This window comes from Tenrec ecaudatus, chromosome 4 (genome assembly GCF_050624435.1).
Source record: "Tenrec ecaudatus isolate mTenEca1 chromosome 4, mTenEca1.hap1, whole genome shotgun sequence".
In the NCBI taxonomy this organism is placed as follows: Eukaryota; Metazoa; Chordata; class Mammalia; order Afrosoricida; family Tenrecidae; genus Tenrec; species Tenrec ecaudatus.
Genome location: NC_134533.1, coordinates 89,919,824 through 89,933,688, shown reverse-complemented (window position 1 = coordinate 89,933,688; position 13,865 = coordinate 89,919,824). Strand labels below are relative to the sequence as shown.

General features: G+C 48.1%; 1 protein-coding gene across 1 annotated transcript in view; it reads right to left on the bottom strand.

Annotated features, from left to right (window-relative positions):
* The window catches only part of FAT3 (FAT atypical cadherin 3), a 745,323-nt gene that overhangs the window by 260,034 nt on the left and 471,424 nt on the right, over nt 1-13,865 (bottom strand). The window lies entirely within an intron of this gene.

Below are 13,865 nucleotides of genomic sequence, written 5' to 3'. Positions count from 1 at the left end.
AGCTTACCTTGAATAAATGACCCTATAAGCAAGTCCCGGGGGTTGGGCACAGTTTCGCCAGGTTGCGTAAGGGGAACCATTCTAGGCAACATGTGGTGGCAGCTCAAGGCAGGAAAGAACTTGATGAAATAATGGAAACAAAGAAGGCTCGCTTTCACTGTCGCAAGAAGGAAGGCCAGAGTGCTCCTTAGAGGCAAGGATGGGAAGACTTCATCTCACACACTCTGGACATGCTGTCAGGAAAGCCCAGTCCCTGCGGAAGGACATGTTTGGCAAAGTGGAGGGGTGGTGAAGAAGACGAAGGCCCTCAATGAGATGGATGGACATGGCGGCTGCCACAGTGGACTCAGGCATAGGAACAACTGAGTGCATGGTGCAGGGCTGTGCAGTGTTTCATTCTTTTGTGCATTCTTTTGTCACAGTGGATCGGAGCCGACAGGATGGTACCTACCAACAACAATGACAGCCTTCACTTCCATGACATCTATATCCAGGAGTGGAATTGCTAGGTCACACGGTAAGTCTATCATTTACTTGTAAAGACCTGTCCGACTGCTCTCCACAGAGCAGTGCTGTCTTACCGTCCCAGGTGCAGTGGAAGAGGGTTCCATGTCTTCACATCACCACCAACAGTATCTGTCTCCTGTCCTTTAAATCACAGCCATCTCAGCAGGTGTGACGTAGTATCCGGGGCTTTATTTGCGTTTCCCCACTGATGAATGACACTGAGCATTTTTTATGATTCCCCGAAGCACTTTACACAATAGCCACAAGGGCAAAAACAGCCTAAATGCCTAATGCACGGATGAAGAGACAAAATGCAGTGTATCCATGCAATGGGATAAGACTCGGCTGTAAAGAAGAAAGAAACATGGAAGCTTGAAAACACGGTGCTGAGGAAAACAACAGAACCGCCAAACAAACCCACTGCCATCCAGTTGTTTCTGACTCATGGGGCCTTCCATGACATTTCTAAGGCCACGAATCTTCACAGGAGCACACAGCTTCATTTTTCTCCCCGGCAGCTGGTGGGTTTGAATCACCGACCATGAAGTTAGCGGTCCAGAGCTCCCCCAACAGGACCGCCACAGCTCCTGAGTGACACAAGTTGGCCACAGAAGAACAAATATTGTATGATCTCACATGGAATATCCAGAACAGAGAAGTGAACAGAGCCTAAAGTTTATTAGTGGTGACAAGAGAAAGGTGGGCTCAGTGTTTGGGGTGGGGGCAGACTGAGTTTCTGTTAAGAGTGATTTGGGAAGAGATAAACGTAATGGTTGAACAAATGATGAACATAAGATAATGTTAAATTGCACATGTGAAGAATGCTGCTCAAATATTCTATTACATATGTTTTGCACAGACACGCGCGCGCGCACACACACACACACAGGTTGGCTTCAGAAGGGTGAGCCAACAGGGGGGAAGGCTAGAGAAGATGCAAGAGGCTTTGTGAGCCCCCTGTGAAGCCCTTTTAAACCAGGTTTAAAAGTTTTGGCTTTGTGGAAGTCTATTCTCACAGAATGGAAAGCTACTTAGGATTTTTGAGGAAGGGAGGAGCATGATTGATGACCAACACAGGTCTGGAGGCTTCCTACAGCTTCCTCTTTTCCTATGAGTCAGCTCTGGCTAGACAGGGAGTGTTGTGTCCAGACCGTTTGTCCAAGTACCTTCACCTGTCTCGCTTCCCTGCCACAGGTGTGACCTATTTATAAAACGCTGTTTCTCTTTTGAAATTCAATCCATTTCTCCTGCAGATGTTATCACAATGTAAATACTCAAGCACCTGCTTGACTGCAGAAAAGCCCAGGCAGAGGAATTCAGGAAACTTGTGTGAAGAAACATGGTCTGGCCCCAGCTCTCAGGCACTCCAGAGCTCTGGGCTCAAAAGGATACCTGATATGTCAACACAACTCAACCCCCCCAAACAAGACCGTTCAGCTCATTAACAGTGTCCTTCCTCCCTTGGGGTAATTTGAGTATCCACACACAAAAAAAGCTATTTGCTGCGTTTCATTAATAAAGAGACAATGCAATGCGATGGCAGATCAGCGTCGAGAGAGGGCTGCAGGGTGGCTCTGTCTAATTAAGTAGGGAGAGGCATGCACTGCCTTTAACGCTTGTCTGAAATGTGTGAAGGCGCCCTCTGCTTTTCGGGAATGCTCCAGAATCTCGCGTGGGTATGTTCAACTGGGAAGAATGAGACATCCAGAACTGAACATAGTTTTAAAAGATAAACCCAAGGTTGCACACGCCTCAAAAGCATTTCTGTAAAGCAGATGGCAAGACATCAGGAACCAACGTCATATCTGAGCGACAACAATAGGAGGACGCGATGTCTCCTTAGCCAGAAAGCTCCATGCTGGCATCTGCACGGTGAATTCCCGAGCCTTTTTGGCTGCTCAGAAAACGGGCAGAGATGGGCTACACAGTCTGACTGTCATCAAACGGCCAGGTAGTAGTCAACTTGGGTCTGTGAATTCCAATCTACTTTTTCGCAGCCCCAACAATAATGGAATGAATGATTTATCCACATGCTATCATATAATTTACACGATACTGACGTGAGTCGCCTTTACGATTCCCATTTTATACCTGTTTTACACATTAGGATACAGAGCCTGCAGTTACATCATTTGTCCTGGGACCTGTGGCGGGTAGGCACTTGTTCTGGAACAGGAAGTGAGTTTCCTCTCTCTGAAGTGAGTGCACCTAATCCTATTAGTATATTGCTAATTGGGCTCTTGACTAGGTGGGATACACAATCCTAACCTTGAACGGAAAACAGGCTGTTGGCTTACATAGGTCACAACAGAGACAGGCAAAGTGCCCAGGGACAGGTCATCGATGCTTCAAAGTGTAAATTCTGTGTTGGACAAGGTGAGTCTGGAAACAGCAAGCATGAACGGGGATATGATCAAAATCCATACAATCACAAAAACCCAGACACAGCAGACGTGGGTCTGGTTCTCCCGTGCGATCACAAGAGGCGACTGTGGCGTGATGAAGGCGCCCCAGATCTTGCAGAGTACACAAGCGATCCCATTTCAGTGGCACAGTAGATTTTGTGGCCTCGGCTCTGTGGGTTGGGCAGCTTGACATGACTAGCAGGTCACAGAGCTAGAAAGCTATAGCACTGAGATGTGTCTGTGTGTAACCGAGTCTGGACTCTGAAAGAATCCGACTGAGAACGTGGCACAAGTCAACTTAGATGCTGTGTCCCAGGGCACAGAAGAGGGTGAAACTATAAATAAGTGTCAAATGGACTCAGATAAATCACGATTGATGGTACTGTAAAAGGTGTCCCGGAAAGCCTGGGATGTTTTACAAGACCCCCTGTACTCTTGTAAATTAAAATCACTGCAGACAGCTATGTCCTCCCACCGGCAGCCTTTGGTTCTATTGTCTGTTTGCTGCATGATTGCCACAATCTACGCCAGAGGCGGGGAAAGAACCATTGTCCCTCTTGGCGAACTGGAACACTGCTTGGACACAGTCTACTATTACCATTTTACCCCAGGGTCAGGGGGGCAGCCCTGGAAAATTACAGTTGAGGTGGTGTTCTGAAGTCATTTAATCGAATCTGCACATTTTACAGATGGGAGACTGAATAAGTGAGGTACAGGGTGAAGACAAATCCACAGACCGAGTACCTTGCAGTATGTGAAGCACAGCGCGCGGAGTGGGGTCGACGTCCACGCCAGAGAGGACGAGACTGCTTTCCTCCTGGTACATATCGTGGACACCGAGGCTCAGGAAAGTCAAAGGACTTGATCAAGGTCAGGCTGTACGTGGCCCAGTTCAAAATCTAACCCACACCGTTCAAGGGCTAAGTCCACATGATGTCTCCATCACCACGGCCATCTGTTTCTCTGCTGGAAACCAGCGTGGAACAGAGCCACCTGGATCGTCATGAAATAGAATCCCCAGGCCCGCCGGGGCATGCTGAATCCTTCATGGGCCAGGATTGTGCCTTGTGCGTCTTGGTGTTTTGAATTATGTTGGGTGCTGAGAGCATGGGCGTTGCTAAGGGAGCCTGTTTGTAGCAGTCGTTGTGGAGGTGTAACGTGGTGGAGAGCGAGGAACGGAGGTCCAATCAGGCCAGATTCAATCCTGATACACACTACCATCACCACGTCTTCGGCAATTTCCTCTAATAATTCCATGTGAGTGCTTGTAACTTTGTTGTCCGACCACCCAGTTCTGAAAACACATTCTGCTTCTACCGCCAAAATAAAAATAACAAACAAACAAAAACCTCACTGCCACAGAGTCGCTTCCTACTCATAAGACCCGACAGGACAGGCAGAACCTCCCATGTGGGTTTCCACGACTCTAACTCTGGATGGGAGTAGAGAGCATCATCCGGCAGAGCGACTAGTGGTTTCAAACTGCTGACCTTGTGGTTAGCAGCGCAATGCACAACCACATCACCCCAGCAAGTGACGCAGGTTTCACACGGCTCAAACTGTCTTTCCTAGTGGGGAGCCAAAGGCAGGTCCCTGTCTGACTAGCCACCCCTGAACCAGCGTCACCAGGATTTGCACAAGGCACACACACGCATCATTATGCTGCTGCTGCTGGGCCTTGGTGGCAAAAATTGCTCATGATTTCCTCCTATATGACAGTCTGACATTTGAGCAGCAGGAAAAAAATAAAAATCCGTTCCAGCTAGTGACATTTCTATGGGAAAGGCCACAGCTCCGCACAGGCTGGGGTGCGAGGAGTGGCCGTTAACCCTGTGGTCGCCTTATTGTTCCTCATTCAGGCTGGGAACACTGAGGACCTCCAGGAGGAGGACTGCAGAAAAGGAAGGCTGCCACCTGTGGTTAGGGATGACATCACCGTCTCAGCAAGAGCCAACATTCTTCAGGCGACTTGTGTGTGTGTGTGTGTGTGTGTGTGTGTGTGTGTGTGTGTCCTTAATCACCACCCACCCGCCCTCGGCAGGCCCATTCTCTAAGGTCTCACTCAACTGTCAGCACTCCGGCTTCAGACTACCAAAGGGAGCTGCCAGAAAGCCCGGTCTCCGTCCCAAAGGGGGTTGGCCCGTGTCCAAAATTACCTTGGCGTGGAGGGGCTGTGGTGGCATGGGGAAGCTTTTCTTCTGGGGTTTTGTTTCTGAGCCTGCTGGGGTCAAGGAGGAGAGGGGACAGGGCAGAAGTAGCTGGTGGTAAGAAGGAAGACAGCTTATCCATGTGAGGGGAACCCAAGCGAGACCAGGCAGATGGAGCAAGCCCCTCCCATTAATCAACATGGTGGTGTTAGTCTAGATACTTTAGAGAAACAAAGCCACAGAAACTCATATATAAGAGAGAGGTTTATGTCGAGGTTAAGTGCGCATCAAGAAAATATCCCAACCCAGTGCTGCCCGAGCCCTCAAGTCCAACATTAACCCATTAACTCTATGATTTTGGATAAATCATCTATCAAGTATTACCTGTTCTTTGCTAAATGAGCATCTTTACCATCAAACTTAGAACCCACCCCCCCCCCGACCCCCGAGTCTGTTCATGTTTGTGACGGTCAGCCTCGGGAAATGGACTAGGTCCAATGTGGCCCCCATGCCATTTCCAGGAAAAGGCGAACAAATTTGATCGACTGTGCATCTCTCCACCAACAGAAATGTCACTGCCATTGTGACGGCACAGACATGCAGCAGGGTGGACTCGATCGTTCTCCAGGGGGCCTGGTATGGACAGACAGAGAACACAAGAAAGGAAGGAGAAAATGCACACGTGGATCACTTACCCTCTCTGGAAATGGCATGGGGGCCACGTCGGACCTAGTCCATTTCCCGAGGCTGACCATCACAAGGCAGAGGTCAGACATGACTCCATTTTCCATCCCGTTACCTTATTCTGACACCAGCGGTCCCTCCCATTGGAAATCTGCTTCTGTACTGAGTTCAGTAATTCATTGTAATGGCCACACAACCTGATTATGGGGGTTGTTAGGGAAGTTAAAAGGTTTCCACACAGGTGAGCAATGCTTAGGTTATGGTTCAGTCAGGACAGTTGCTTCTCTTCTGTGCCTCAGGCAGGTCTCTCTCAGGCCCTCACCCTCTTGTCCTGGCCCCTACTCTGCTCTGGCAACGTTATAAAGCTTTGTTGGGGTTTCCAATAAATGCACAAAAGGCAAGCCACTTGGCTAAAGCCTCAATCCAAAGATAGCGTCATCTTACTCGACAAGCCAGCCTCCTGCCCAAAGAGCTCAGCTTTACTTGCTCTGTGGCCTGGGAAGCCCACTGCTCCGTCTCATGCTCAGGCTTCTGGTCCTGCTGCTGCTGTTTCTCTGCCACTCCACTGGCGTCAAAGCTGCATCTCCTGGATCTAGGAGGTTCAATATGCAGAGATCATGGGGTCTAAAAGACGTCTCCACCCGTGACTCTTCCCCTACTGCTTCTGAGGTGATTCCTCATTTTATACACAGCAGGATGGCAATTACAACTAATTGTACTTCCAGCCACTCATACCTGAATCAGATAATCCAATAATATCTCTCCATACACACACCTTCTTTCCCAGATCCATTAGGAAAATGAAGGTCCTTTGGTGGGAGGAACCAAGGCTCGGGCTAGAAGAGCCATCGTAGATGAGCCGTTGCATTGCACCCTGCTAGCATCTACGTGTGACACCGTGAATAGAGGATGACTGCATCCACACTTGGCTGGGTTGTGGTCATGCCTTCAGTACCAAAGGGTTTCAGTGACAGTGACCACCAACAGAGGGGATACCACCTCCTTTAACATTCAGTTCAGGAAGCTTAGCAGAACTCTTTCATAAGTTCTTCAGGAAATATGAACATATCTGTTGTTATACCTCATCTTTGCTAGTTAGAATCTTTTCTTTCTTCTGTCTTTTTATTAAAATTAAAAAAAATAATTAGAATGAGAAAGCTTGCTGTCAGCAGAACCAGATGAACATAAGCACAGTTGGTACTTGTTAATTTTTTAAAAATCTGTTATTTTTACTGAAGTCATTCTTCCGTGCTTGACAATGGCACGTTGTGAGACACATCTGGTAAACCTCCCAGTCTCTGGCATGTACACAACAGAGACGACGTGAGTCAGGTACAAAGGGTGGTAGCATTTCAACCAAATGCCAGCAAGCATTTCTGGGGGGTTCTGGAAGAGTCTTGATTTACTTTTGCAGCAAACAGAGTTGTGTCTCACAGTATTAAAATGGCTTTGACTGTAGGACATAATTGGCTAAAAATGACCTACCAAGCTCTTAGTGGAGTCTGAGCACAGAGCAGCACAGCAATGGCCATGGCTGACAAACGAGACAGACGCGGGTTCTCAGGGTTGGAGTTTCAGACCAAGTGCATGGCAACGGTAAAACCGCTCGGTCATTATTACTTCTCACACTGCATAGAAAATAACTAGACCGGTCTTATTGGGACTGAAGGGAGGCCTGGGTGGAGACAGGGAGGAAAAACTAGAGGAAGAGAAACTCAAAAAAGTGCCCATTCAAATTGGCAAACAAACAAATAACCAATCTAGAGGAAGACGTTTTCTTCCAGAATCCAAAATTCATTTAATGCTTAAAATTGGGGGGCGGGGAGGCATGTATATATCAAGTTTGTTATTTGTTTCATGTTCTCATTCATAAGCTATTTGTTATCCTGTGGAGAGATGTAAATTACCCTTTCAAAGGTGTGTGTGTGTTTGTGTGTGTGTGTGTTGGTGGGAATGATAGTGTCACTAAGTGGAGATACTGCGTTAGATGTTTTATCTCTACGGACTCATTTTATAGCAGAATGAAAAGAAAATTAAAAGGTGATTTGAGATGCTGGCTACGGAATGGCACATCCATAATCAATCTCACCCCGAGACTCTGTTTGTGGCCACCTCCTTCCTTTAGTCATTCCACAGACATTGGTAGTGTCTCCAGAGTGTCAGGTAACTGGAGAAGAACTAGGATCATCAGAACAAGTCACTGCCTTCATCACTCAGTTATGGGAAGGCACTTGCAGGCCAGCAACTCCTTATAATACAATAGATCAAACGTGCCGGATTACTCACTCTGTACAGAACACACAGAGAGGATCCCTCTAAAGAGCGGACAATTGTTGGGAGGTGGGGTGGGGATGCATGGGGTTTCAGGCTGGTTTTGAAGGGTGAATAGGAGTTCTCCAGCTGGGGAAAGGCCACGCTGTGCTGAGCATGGAGTGGGCATAGCATGCACTGGGGAAAAAGCCCAGGCACAGCGAGTCTGGAATGGGGTGGGGCTGGCAGTATTTAAAATACTAGCTCCAAATCAAACCCGCTGTCACAGAGGGATCCTCTAGAACAGAGTGGAACTGGCCCAGGGAGCTCCTGAGACTTATCTTTGTGTGGAAAGAGTACCCCACAGTCATCGAGCCGATTCTGACTCATAGCAACAATACAGAGCAGGGTAGAGCTGTTTCTTAGGGTTTCTGTGACTGTAAATATGAATTTCTTTTTTTGCCCCGTGGGTATAAGGTATAGGAGGTATATGTTCTATGCTGTTTGGAAGGCAGTAATTTCAATTGTTTGCCATGGAAGAAATCAATGGTACCTTATCTCTGATTTCCTTGCTGTCTGTTTTGAAGTAAGAATCAGGAGCTAGCCAGGGAAGGGATGGAAATGAGTTGCATTGGCTTCTGTGGGCCTAACTCCGGGCAGCAGGATGGTGAGGACCAGGAGGAGCCGAACACTCCAGAGAGGAGCACTTACCGTCCATCAGACGTGAGGCTGGCTCGAGGAGAAATGAGAGTCAGGGCCCTTCACGATGAGATTGTTGTGCTGTAGTTTGACCAACCAGTGGGTGGTGGTGCATTTCTCCAAGAGGATTAGGGTGAGACTGGCAGAACTTTGGGGGATGCAGCATGTAAGATTTTATGTCACAAATCTAGGTGAAGCTGCTCAAGAGGCCATGCAATATTTAGGTCTCAAGCTCAGGAGAGACATCGGGCAGTTATGCTCTTTCTGAGCTGTCTGTCGATGTCACTCTCCTACTAGCACCTGCACTGTCACCATTATCAGGTCCCAAATCCTTTTCCTGACCTCCAAAGCCTGCTATGACCTAGTCTCAACCTCTTTTACTAGTATCTTGCTCAATCCCAATGCTCAAACCAGAGAGGCCACTCCTTGCTCCTGAACCTGCAGTGACTCCAGGCTGCTGCCTCAGTTCAGTATTGCCATGCCAGCCACATTCACTCCACCAGGTAAAATGTGACCGGTATCAGGCTTTATGCCCAATGCTCTCCCAACTTTTTCAGTGTCATACACCCTCCTCTTCCTCTTGATGTTCCACGGAGTTCATTTCGACGTATGTTGAATCCTTATGAGATGGTTTTCTAAGCAGCGGTATTTATGGCAGGGGCCCTGATACCACAGCGGGGTGAGGGCTGGGTTGCCAATGAGAAGTCAGTGGCTTGAGACTGTCCGCTGCTCTGTGGGGGAATGATGAAGCAGCATGCGTTCGTGGAGATTAACAGCTTGACCCAGATAGTTATTAGGAGTTAGATGCAACTCGACAGCAGCGAGTTTCCTTTTTCATTAACGTTTTCAAGGGTGCGGATATCCAGGTCTTTCTCTCACTAAGGCATGGGGTGGATTCTAACGACCAACCTTTCCATCAAGGACAGAATGAACACTGACTGCTGCACCCCAGGGCTGCTGCTTCTTCCTCTGTGGCCCCCGGACAGGCGGTGCACACCTCCAAGGCATGATCTTGCCCCCCTGTGGCATGCCCCATAAGCCACCCTCTAGCACTGAACGGGGAGTTTATTGGGGGCACGCTACCCCCTTAAGATGGGCTAAATCCAGGTCTGCCACAAGCACGGGGCTGCTTGAGCGGAGGCCACTGAGCATTCTTTGCTCTGCTCCAGGGAGGACGGAGTTTGCTTTTCACATCAGCAGCTAAAAGCTTCAGGGCCGATCAGCCAGGCCCCAGTGGGGAATAGAGAACTCCAGATGATGCGATGAAACATGACAAATGACTTGGGGAGCTGACAAAATGCAGAGATCAGACCTGCCTTTTCACGAGTGTTCGCTCGCCTTCCCTGCGTGGCATGACCCTTCCTGCCAATCCCAGAGGGTGAAGACCACGAGAGGGGGTGTGAGTTTTATTTGGCGATTTAACTTGGAGGTTTTGATATTTATGTGGTCTTAAGACGAAACAAAGGGAAAAACAAACGATTCTCACACTTGCAGAGTGCAAGCCCAGGCATCTGTGGACTGTGAGTGAGGCTCAGTTAGGACTGTGTTCTCAGCTGTTCAGTATCGCTCAAGGAAAACTGCAGCATCCTCATTTTAATTCTCAAGGAATTCCTCTGGAATGAAGTCCGACTAATGAGAAGTGGCCCTCAGAATAGAGGCAGCCACTTTTCCTCTGTAAACACTCTCATCCCCCTCAGGTTAGCGGTTCAGAACAGTGGTTCAGAACGAGTTGAAAGGTGTTCTCTCTGCCCGATTGCTGCTTCTACTTTCTGTTGTGCTGGCAAGGCTGGTGCCACGCTTGTGCCCGCTCCTGATCACGCAGTGTCTCCTGCCATGAAAGGCCTTCTTCTTCCTCTCTATCCGTCGTTCTCAACCTTCCTAATGCCGCCACACTTAAATACAGTTCCTCAGGTTGTGGTGACCCCCAACCTTAACAATATTTTTGTTGCTACTTCATCACTGTCATTTCTCTACGTTTATGAATCGGGTGACCCCTGTGAAAGGGTCGCTTGACCCCCAAAGTGGTCGCGATTCACAGGTTGAGAGCAGGTGCTCTGTATCAGCTGACAAGTGCAAGTGGGATTTAAGTGCCAAGATGAGTAGCTATGGCCTTAGATTATTGACAGAAAACAAGAACAATGACAAAGGAAACCAACCACCGCCACTGAATCATTTCTGTCTCACAGCGACCCCATGGGGCAAGGTAGCACCGCTCCTCTCTCTGCCCAAGATTCTAATCTTTTGAAAGAGCGGCCGGCCCTGTGTTTCTCTTGTGGAACAGCTGGTAGGTTTGAACTTCCAATCTTTCCGCTAGCACCCCAAGGCTTAACTCAAGCACTTACGAGAGCTCTTCAGAGGTGCGGGGGGTGGGGGAGGAGACACACATAACTAGCTCCTTCTATGTTTAGAGAGTGCCTGGTTCTTGGAAACTGAAGGGTTGGCAGCTGTCGCTCACCCAGAGTGCCTTGGAAGAAAGGCTGGTGATCTACGTCAGCAACACCAGCCACTGAACGCTCTCTGGACGATAGCTCTATCCTCTGTCCGGAGTCTCCCGGAGTCGGGATCGACTAGACAGCGCGTTAGAGTCACACTGGCTTCTCGTACTAAGAATTATAACAACTGTATATGAATATAGAGGTAGGGAAAACACACACACACAGATGATCTACTTGGCTACCGAAAGAGTCCCTTTCCCGCATAATAATCACCCACATTCACAGATGTGCAAGGCATGTATCTTCAGCTATCTGCTGGAAAATCCAAGCTTTCCAACAACACACAAAGATTCTTTGTAGCTCCACATCTTGTTTCTTTCTCACAGTCTCCACCTGGACTATATAAATAACCAGTGCTTATTTAAGTGAAAGCATGCAGATATGCTGACTTATTGATAATTTGCAGGATCTCTCTCTCCTTCCTCTACTTTCCTGAGACATCCACTTCTTCCAATTCCAAGCACAGGTATATTTCCGCTCTATATTAAGTCCTTGATGCTTCTAAACAGGTAAGTGGAGCTGGGAACATTCATTTATTTAAGCAGACGCGTCCACATGCTGTAATATTGGGGGCAGGGGGAGGAGATGCCAGCATATCCTATGACAATGTAAAAAACAGCCACTTTAATGCCCATCCATTATGCTTGGAATCCATGTGTAAAACTGTCTTCATGTCCCTAGGGGGTCCTGGGAGGCAGGATGTGGGTCTTGGAAATGAAACTTCACCGCATATGGTAACAGCATCTCTTCTCATAGCTGTGCAGTCGTTCCGGACATACCATGGACCATGGCCAAGGTTCAAAAGACCACACACCTTTCATGAGGCCACATTTTGTCCAACTTTTACATGAGTATTTCTGTGCACTCTGGACACAGATGCACTCGTGGGCTGGTGTGCGCTTGGGGGACCAGGGGCTGAATAGCTACCATGCCCACACCTCCTGTGTGGAGTCATCTGATTCACTCCTGTGTCATCTCCCAACTCCACTGGCTCCTCTTGGCTCTTGAACCATTTCTAATTCTACTCTGCTCAGCACAGTTCTTTGGCTCAATTCTATGACTTTATTGGCTGTTCATTTTCTTCATTACATAATGAAATACCCAGGTTAATAAATATGTATGTGTATGGAGAGATAGGTAGAAATATATATATATATATATATAAAGATTAATGGTTTTTTTAATATAACTATCATTACCAATGGGTCTCCCATGGAGAGCTTGCTGTGAAGACAAGCTCTTACTACTTGAGACACAACTTAAAGCTAGATATATTGAGCGTGCTGTGCTTTTAGAGAAAATTGGAAGGGACGGCTATAGGAGGAAAGTCTTTTGGGCTATGAGGTGGTCAGTGATGGGCTGATTCTGTTATTATTCCTTATGTCTCAAGGCCTTGAAATTCAGAGCAAAGAAAGACTCCATCCAGAGTTTAAGGCAACAATTGAAATCCAGCCGTAAAGACCCATACGTCTTACTCTTTATTCTCTGCTTCCTATAACAGTTTGGCTCTCACAATAATAACAGCCACCTTCAAACAGTGACCACCATGGGGCACCATTGAGTCCTACTTAAAGTAGAAGTGGGTCCCAGTCTTGGGTGATGCAGCCGTCTTCTACTGCAGGATTGACTGTTGATTTCTGACTCCACTCTCTGTCACCCACCTCCCGGCTGGCTCCTGTAACCTTACTTCCCAGCTCCCCTTGCTCTGTAGGATGTTTGGAAGTGAAGCCTAGATGCCCTTAGTGTTCAGTGGGGACTTTGACAACTCTGGGATTTAAGGGCACCTTTACCAACCCTCTCTTCCGCACCAGCACCCAGCTCATGTGCTTCAAACCAGCTACTTACTCTCTTCGGTTAGATGCTGAAACACTTTCCCCAAAGACATAGATCACCAGACATTCAGCAAACTACTTGGGTTTGTTAAAATCCTCCTACTTAATGAAGTTCTCCTTACAGTTCATCAGCCCAAGTGGGGGAAAAGAATAAAGTGTGCAGATCTCTCTTCCACTCACTCTTCCTTCAAGTGTCTTCTACATGCCGTCTGAAAAGAGCAAATGCCGCCTGAACGCGCGGCAGCTGAACCTCCGGGAAAGGACGCTTCACTTGGCGGATGCTCCTTTCTTTCCAGATGCCGTTCCAAAAGCCCCCCCAGAGCGACAGTGTCAAAGTGGCCTATTCCCACAGTGGGTGTCCCCGGGGGCTCATCCTGGCGGGCAGGCACTCACTTCCTTGTCCGATGGCCTGCTCTTCCCTGCAGTGTGTCTCTATCCTGGTCAGCCACCTCTTGTCTCTCACTGTCTGGGATCAAGGTCATCAGGCGTCTGAACTGAGGCAGTGGCTTTCTGGAGACATTGTTTCACCAGAAACCAAGATTTCTACGCTGATCTGCCCTTTTTTCCTTTTAAGAAGATGACTACAATTTGTCATCTGCAAAATGGGGGAGATTATGAGCAAACGGTGGGGCAAGAGACAGGCTGTGTGACAGGGAGGGGCCTCAGGCAGGAATGCCCAGGGTCATGCAAATGGTTTACCTGTGTGGTTGTTACCTCACAGGTTGGAGGTGGGAGCTCACCCAGAGGGAAAAAAAACAAACAAACCAACCAAAAATATCAGTCCCTGAAAATCCTACACCGTCAGTTTGACCCTGATACACACCGTAGCCCCCTGAGTTGGAATTG